The 8,124-nt window shown below is 44.9% G+C and overlaps 1 protein-coding gene across 4 annotated transcripts in view; it reads right to left on the bottom strand.

Moving 5' to 3' along the window:
• Positions 1 to 8,044, bottom strand: part of R3HDM2 (R3H domain containing 2) — a 200,119-nt gene extending 192,075 nt beyond the window's left edge. For all 4 annotated transcript variants that reach the window (XM_015428075.1, XM_015428076.1, XM_015428074.1 and 1 more), the window contains exon 1: positions 7,852 to 8,044. The gene's annotated coding sequence lies outside the window, so the exon portion shown is untranslated. The remainder of the gene's footprint in view (positions 1 to 7,851) is intronic.
• Positions 8,045 to 8,124: the final 80 nt, after the last annotated feature.

Below are 8,124 nucleotides of genomic sequence, written 5' to 3' on the forward strand. Positions count from 1 at the left end.
CAATTCCAAGGCACCTTCACATTTTCAGAAGGCAGCCCTGCTCATTCTTAGATGCCCACCCTGAACTGGGCTGAAATATTACACTGGCTAGCTAGATGGCAGATTCAAATTTCTAGACACCTGGACTTTTCTAGTCCCTCTGGGCAGCCCATTCTGGAAGGATTAGCGGAAACGATCTGTAGTATGTATTAGCAAGGAAGCTGGGAAAGGTGCAGAAAATAGCGACTGAAATAATCTGGTGGGGAAAAAACTACCAAGAGGGGGATCGTGGAAGTCCATAATTTTATGACCCTTTGTGCAGAGGGTGAAAGAAGAGCTGAACAATTTTTTTTTAGCTAGACATTGCTAGAGGAAACGTTATTCAGTTGATGACAAACATGTATAATCCAATGACACCACAAACCCGTCCTGCTCGCACCCCAGGCGCCATCGTCAGGAAAGCAAAATGCCATCAGCTGCTAAACTTTGTACAGAGGACCAAAGATGGTGGCAGTGGTGGTGGAAAGTGCCATCAAGTCACAGCTGACCTGTCTGAGCCAGTTTGGTGTAGTGGTTAAGTGAGCGGACTCTAATCTGGGAGAACCGGGTTTGATTCCCCACTCCTCCACTTGCACCTGGCTGGATGACCTTGGGCAAGCCATAACTCTGGCACAGTTATTCTTGAAAAAGAGCAGTTTCTGTCAAGAGTTCTCTCAGCCCCACCTACCTCACAGGGTGTCTGTTGTGGGGAGGGGAAAGGAGTTTGTAAGCCACTCTGAGACACCTTTGGGTAGTGAAGGGCGGGGTATAAATCCAATCTCTTCTTCTTCTTTTCTTCTTCTATGGTGACCCCACAGGGTTTTCAAGGGAAGCGACATGCCCTCTCCCTCAGTAAAAATTATTTCATACTTCAGCCTAAGCTGCCTTCCCCAATATGCTCCTCCCCATCCTTTGTACTGAGCAAATGATGTGAACTCTGTGAATTCCTGTTTAGAGAAACATAATCCGAGGATGGCTCCTACTCTTTGGTACTCCAATCTAGGATCCTTCCTTGACAGCTTCTGTTTGCAAGTGAAGGAATTTCTTAATTGAAGGGTCTTCCCAAGGGCCTGAGTGACGTTTACAGAATTATGATCGTTCTGCTGCTTTCAATCTGCCTACTCTTCACTGTATTTTTTACTGATTCTATTTAATACCTTTTCAGCCTTTCATGTTGTTCAAGCACAGTTCTAAGGAAAAGCAACAACAGAGTAAATACACCAACGCTTACATCTACTAGTTTACTATTTGCTTCAAACTCAACCATCCAGGCAGCAATTTAGGATTGTACCAATTGTCAAATTAAGCCACGACACAGAGAAAAATCAAGGTTTTTTTCCTCCAGGAAACTCTTCACAGAATTTTAATTTATTTCTATTTATTTATTATTTCAATTAATATCCCACCCTTCCCACGAACGGGCTCAGGGCGGCTCACCTCATCAATAAATACAAACGATCTAAATTAATAAAATAAATAATACAGTAATCCTTGAATGTATCTAAGATTTCTTTTATGGGATAAAAACTGTAGCTAAGAGTGAAGCAGTCCAGTGTCAAACAGCATGGAAACGTGGCTTCATGACTACATTCCTTCCCTGTGCCCTCTTCCTGGTAAGATGGCAAGGTCAGAAATAGAACTCGTTGTCATCACAAATTCTTAGAGAGGTCACTCTGTATTTTCACTCCTACTGATTTTGTTCAGTTCCCTCCCCTGAAGAGCTCACAGTTTCTATCTTTAGACGCTTACATGGCCCCAATACATCTGTATCCTAGCACATCAAGTCTTTAATATTTCCATCCACAGAAATATCTTGCCGGGCAGGGAGACAATTTCACAGATGGAGGGGAAAAAATGAGGCTTCCCAAGTTTGATAGAAAGAGTGGACCTACTTGGAAAGAAGGCTCAGCTTAATGGCACTCACTCCCCAGCAAATGGACTTAACTACTCCAGCCTTATGCACATTTATGTGCAGGCATTATTAATTTTGGCCGAATTTACAGCCAAGGAACTGCTTTCAGGACTGAGCCACTTTGCTAAGGAGGTATGTATAAAACAGAGCAATGAACTCAAGTCTTCTACGAGTAAACACTTTCCCTCTTCGCTGAAGATACAATTATTCTGCACACATGGCCAGCGGCACTGCCAAAAGCAATGATGATGCAAACTTTGACCCCTGCAGCACCACCTGCCTGCCTGGACTACTTGAGCAAGTGGCTGCTCCTCTTTTTTACAAAGGGACTCATAGATTACCTTCAGTCAGTGCCCATCTCCCTGCTGAAGGAAGTGTCAAGATGTTTGTTTGTTTATTTATTTATTGGATTTGATCCCACCCTTCCCGCAAGTGAGCTCAGCGAGGGTAACATCAAGATTTCATCAACATTACAGTCAGTTCTCAAATATTAAAATATTAAGACAAATTTAGATTAAAATGAAGTTAACTCAAAATGGTGACATGCATTTCTATTTTAGCCCCCAGCAGCTGGACATATAGTAATCATGTGTAAATACAGTAGGGCCACTTTGCAGAGGAAACCATGTGATTGGACATCCACCACCTCAACCAAAGGCCTGGCGGAACAGCTGTTTTACAGACCCTGAGGAACTGTAATGAGTCCCATAGGGCCCTGATCTCAAGTGGGAGCTTGTTGCACCAGGTGGGGGCCAGGACTGAAAAAGCCCTGGCCCTGGTTGAGGCTTAACGGACGGCCTTTGAGCCAGGGATAATATTACCCTAGATCAAGACATGAAGCTTCCTTGGAGTAAAACGCAAGCTTCAGCACTGACTGCCAACGTCAGCCAAGGTACCGAAGTCAAATCAAATGCCAACAAAATGTTACCTAATTTGCACAGTGACATGCCAGATTAATTGTTCACTTGCCTCACATTCAAGACAGGCCATGGCAGCCCACTAATCCACAACTCAGGGGAACTGCTAATCTGGAGAACCAGAGTGTTGGGAAACAAATTAAGAAAACGTGCCGTATCCGTTGATTTTCTGAAGATTATGACACGCATTTCAGCAGATTGGCAATTTTGGCCGTACTCTGTGCTAAAAGCACCACCCCCTAAAAAACAATTTAAGCATCTTTCTCAAGGAAAGTGCAACTTAACAAATAACTACAGCATTCTTCAGAATTACGTGCAACTCTGTTCTTATGGAGCTCAGACCCCTGCCTCACAACTATCACCCGTGCTTGCCGGAAGGCAAGGCTGGAAAAAATAGGGGTTTGGCCTCAGTAAAAAGCTTGTTGAAGGGGTTAACTGACTGGATCTTTCCATGCTTTCCCCTTCATACAGCAGTCTGCTCCTTGTCCCAAAAAAATCCTTTCTGAGGATCACTGGACCCTTGAGAACAGTACAGGGGGTTGCAGTGAAGAAGGGAAGTTGGGGAGAAATCACCTCCTCCTTCGTCTCCTCCTATCAGTTGTCTGAGAGAAGTGACAGGCTTCTGGGGGAAGGCTGGGGAAGACACATGAACCAACTCATTCTGCAAGCTTTCCCCCATAAGATCCCATTCTCTGTACCCAGGTGCCATAATCCAGCCAAAGCAAGGCACCAAACACTGATATTCATTTACCTCACTACTGAGGGCCTCAGCTCAGATCTTGCACCACTTGTGAGTCCAATGTTCCCTCTAAGCTGTAGAGTCCTATGAGCAAAAATTCTACTTTGTGAGCTACTGGCATTAAAGTTGTGAGCAGCTGATTTGGCTACTGCATAAATTAGTGTGTTCTGGAGCCCTCCTTCCTGAGCCAAAACAAAAATCTGTGAGCCAGAGGCTAAAAAACTGTGAGCTAGCTCACACTAACTCAGCTTAGAGGGAACACTGCTTGTGACCACCAAGATGAACATGGCGCACAAGCCGCATGGTGGCCTGATGAAGAGCTGGCAATTCCCAGTTGCTACAGTCCCAGGAGGTGGCAAAAACGAGAGCTGTACTGAGCTCTTGGTATACCACAGTACATGGCTTGGTGAGCTATATTCAGAGCGTTGGGTTGCAATCTGCGAAGGTCTGCCCCAGCTCACAGCTACATCCAAGGCATATTATAAGTGAATGCTATGGGAGGTTCTAACAGCTTTGAATGGGATTACCTTGAGGTCGCTGGATTCAATTAAGAGCCTAACTCTATCCCTAAAGCCGACTTTCTGGTTAGAGAAATAAGTCAGTTATTGCTAGGAACGCCATTTTTCAGTTATATCTAGCTCAGAAGTGCCTGAACCCAGCCAAACCGGCCTCGCTGATTTATGCTACTATAGCCTCAAAACTAGACAACACACTACGTAGGGATGTTCTTGAAGACAACTCAGAACCTTCGATTAGCACAAACTGCAGCAATAGATCCAGTCACGTTATTGAGTTTTCAGAGCATCTACACTGGCCACCAGTTTGCTTCTGGATTCAAAATGCTTGCTTTGACCTTTAAAGCTCTATCTGGCCTGTGGCCCTACTCTTAGTGGACAGACTCTCCTATTATAAACCAGAGAGAGCACTCCACTTCTCCCAGCAGGGCTTACTAACTGTCTCCTCAATAAGGCAGGGAATACCTGGGACAGAGCACATTCGGGGGGGGGGGCGGTTAAGTGGCCACACTCCTATGAACAGACTTACCAGTGAAATCAAGGCCATGACACCTTCACTTCTCTTTAAGGAAAAAAAATATATGAAAGCAGAACTTTTAAATGTTGACCCAATTTCTGAAATTTTTTATAATTTTTAACCTTATTTATACTATTTTTTGTTGTTGAAAACTCCTTTGAGCAACAAAGAAAAGCAGTATGCAAATATCACTAAATCCCAAAGTGGACGAGCTCGGTTCATTTATAGCAACAACTCCTGCAGCATACAAACATCGTACCAATTATGCCAGTGTGCTTCATGTTTGCAAGATGTAATTAACTGCTCCAAATGTGGACTCTTGGTTGCAGACATAATACAAGAATCAAACTATAGAAAAAGAGAGTGAGAGAGATCCTCTTGAAGACAAACCAGAGCAAACCTGTAATGCAACATCACACAGGGCAAAAGCAAACAACAGGTCAAACTACAGAGGATGAATTATCTGTACAAACAAGGAACTCACTGGTATGCTTTTAAAATCAGCTGCTGGCAAGCTGAGGGCAACGGCACAGGAGTAAGCCACAAAAGTGAAGCAAGAAAAAACAGAACAAAACTTGGCCTCAATGTGGGGTAGAACTGAAAACCTGATAAGAAACGATTGATGAGGCAAGGTTATAATGACATGAATGACAGACCAACTGTTTCAGGCATGAAAATACCCTTAAGAAGAAGAGCCTGCTGGATCAGACCAGTGGCCCGTCTGCTGGATCAGACCAGTGGCCCACCGTGGCCAAACAGTTCCTCTGGAGGTCCAAAAATAGGCCATAGAGGCCAAGCCCTTCCCCTGATGTTGCCTCCTGGTAGTGGCCCACCGTGGCCAAACAGTTCCTCTGGAGGTCCAAAAATAGGCCATAGAGGGCAAGACCTTCCCCTGATGTTGCCTCCTGGTACTGGTATTCAAAGGTGTACTGCCTCTGAACATGGAGGTTCCCTTTGGTCACCATGGTTAGTAGCCACTGATAACAGACTTCTCCATGGATCTGTCTAATCCCTTTTTATAGCCATCTATGCCTGTGGCCATAACTACATCGCCTGGCAGCAAATCCCACATTTTAATCACTCGCTCCATACAGAAGTACTTCCTTTTTGCCCATCCAATACAATATGCAGCAGGAAGGGGATACAGCCTCTCTAAGATAAACAAATCATGACATGACAAAAGAATTAAAAGCACTGTTGGCAAGCAGCATATTGCACTGCTGCCGCCACTCCCCCCCCCCCCAAGAAAAGACTCCCACAGTCATCAGGTGAAGAAATATATGCATAAAATTATTACGTTTTCAATTAGCAGCAGAGCACAGTCCTGAAGCATGCAGGCACACCTTGTGCTTTCCAGCACAGTTTGCTCTGAGTTCTACAGTAACTCTCACATGGAGAAATTGCTCTTAAGACTGTGACTGCTTGACCCTCGTAGTCCATACAAGCACCAACTGCACATGCACCTGGGATGCCCTTTCCCGATTCTTTTCCTTTTGAAACATTTCAGTTCTCATGATGTCATTCTACTCTCTTTTCCTTTACAGAACACGGGCAGAAGAGAATACAGAAAGTAATCACAGGACGATGAACCACCACAACCTTCTATGATGCAGTTCAGGGACCAAAGGCGTAAAACCTTGAATACAAAAGAAAACTGGCAGAAACCAGTGCCTTCCGCAACAGACAACTTTGCCTGGAGGACATGCTGCATGTAACAATAATCCAACTGCTTAGCAGGATTTAGAACAAAGACAGATGTGCCAAGAACAGTCATATGTAGTTCCCATATGAGACTACTAAAGCTGTTAATAGTGATGAACCCACTTCCAGATAATGATCACTAATACACACACCAGTTGGTATGAGGTGCCTTCTATAGGGAACAAGTCTGTGATCTCTCCCCGCAAGGCTTCCCACATTTCTCCTGGAAGGTGTCCGTGCTGTTCCTTTACAAAGGTAGGGTCACTGAGCAACATACAACAAATTTACATGAATCACCATTACAATTATTTAAAAAAAAAAAAAAACAGCAAACAAACCCTGGACAAAGTCTGTCAAGTCTTTGTTATCAAGTTATTCTTATAACCTGTAAAGACATGATAGATCCCATAATGCTTATTAGGGTAAAATGTTTTCCAGGATCACTCATTTATTTTGCCTACACTGTTGTCAGATTCACCCTAGACATGGCTGCTTTCAACAAGTTCTCAAAACACTAAGGCATGCTTTAGAAGGAAAGACACACTGTTCCTGTAAAAGGAACAAGAAAAACATATTATGAATGATATTGGAATGCTTCTTCCTCTCCAAATGTTGACTTATTTACCTAAATTACCTAGCCCAGCCCAAAATTATGAGGCAGGTAACAAAACATCACTATGAGTAAACAGAATAAAATTTCTTCATTAATTGAACTCTCCCCATCCTTTCCCATCTTAACCCTGAACTCCAAAGCTCTGACCAAACAAATAGGTCTAACAATGCTTTAAAAAAAACTGCTTTAGCTTGGATTTTGGGAAACCCGGAGCAAGAGGGAGTTCCATAGTTGAGAGACAGACATCAAGAATCTTTCATCCCATCCTTGCAGACTGAATCTGGCTGCAGATGGCATCCCTGGAATCCTGAACAGATCTCAGTTGCCAGCTTTCTGCTACCAAGTCTCTGACACGGCACTGCATTGCCCCCAACACTGGAACCCAAAAGGCTAGATCCTTCCCACTTCCAGCTTACAAATCAGCCAATTGCACAGCCTCCCTAAAACTACCGCTTTCAGTCTCATCAAGTAGGCTGACTGGGCTAAAGATACGTCTACGACTCCGCCGATCCATGTGCTTCACTTGACCCAGAAATCACTTTCAGGTCCTACCCTGAAGAGCAACACAGGTCTCCTTTCCAGCTCTCCTCCTGGGTCCACCTGTTTCCTCACATTAAAGTTTCCAATGCCCAACTTAACCCGAGCCCCTATTCAAGTTACACTCTAAATGCCACTCATTCTAGGGTTTTTCAGACCTGTTGCACGGGTAGAGCCGGAAGAATAACCTTTCCCCATATCTGGAGAACAATATCCACTTAGAGAGGACACCGAGCAGAAATCGACTGCACAGAGATACAGATGGGGGGGGGGGGGAGCACTAATAATAGCAGAAAAAACAACTGTACCCAAACATGAAGGTGATAGGAATCCCTCCTCCTCCTCTCCCCCCCCTCCTCCAATTATGCAAAATCTCCAGTACCTTGGCAGGCGGGGGAGAGGGGCTGAGCCAGTCCCCCCCTGCTTCCCTCGCAGGCGTGTGGCGCTGCCGTCTTCCTCCTCCTCCTCTTCCTCCTCCTCTTGGGGCGGGCAGAGAAGGCCGTGCTGAGCAAGAGACCTGCTGTGCCCCCTCTTCCTCTGACGTGAGCGATTAAGCGTAGGTAGAGGCGGCAAAGGGGGGGGGAGCCGAAGAGAAGGGACAAGAAGGAAGAGGAGGAACAAATGGGGGGGATGTCCTGGGGGGGCACAAGCGGGG

Source organism: Gekko japonicus, unplaced genomic scaffold (assembly GCF_001447785.1).
Source record: "Gekko japonicus isolate JY-2015 unplaced genomic scaffold, Gekko_japonicus_V1.1 scaffold1073, whole genome shotgun sequence".
NCBI classification, from domain to species: domain Eukaryota; kingdom Metazoa; phylum Chordata; class Lepidosauria; order Squamata; family Gekkonidae; genus Gekko; species Gekko japonicus.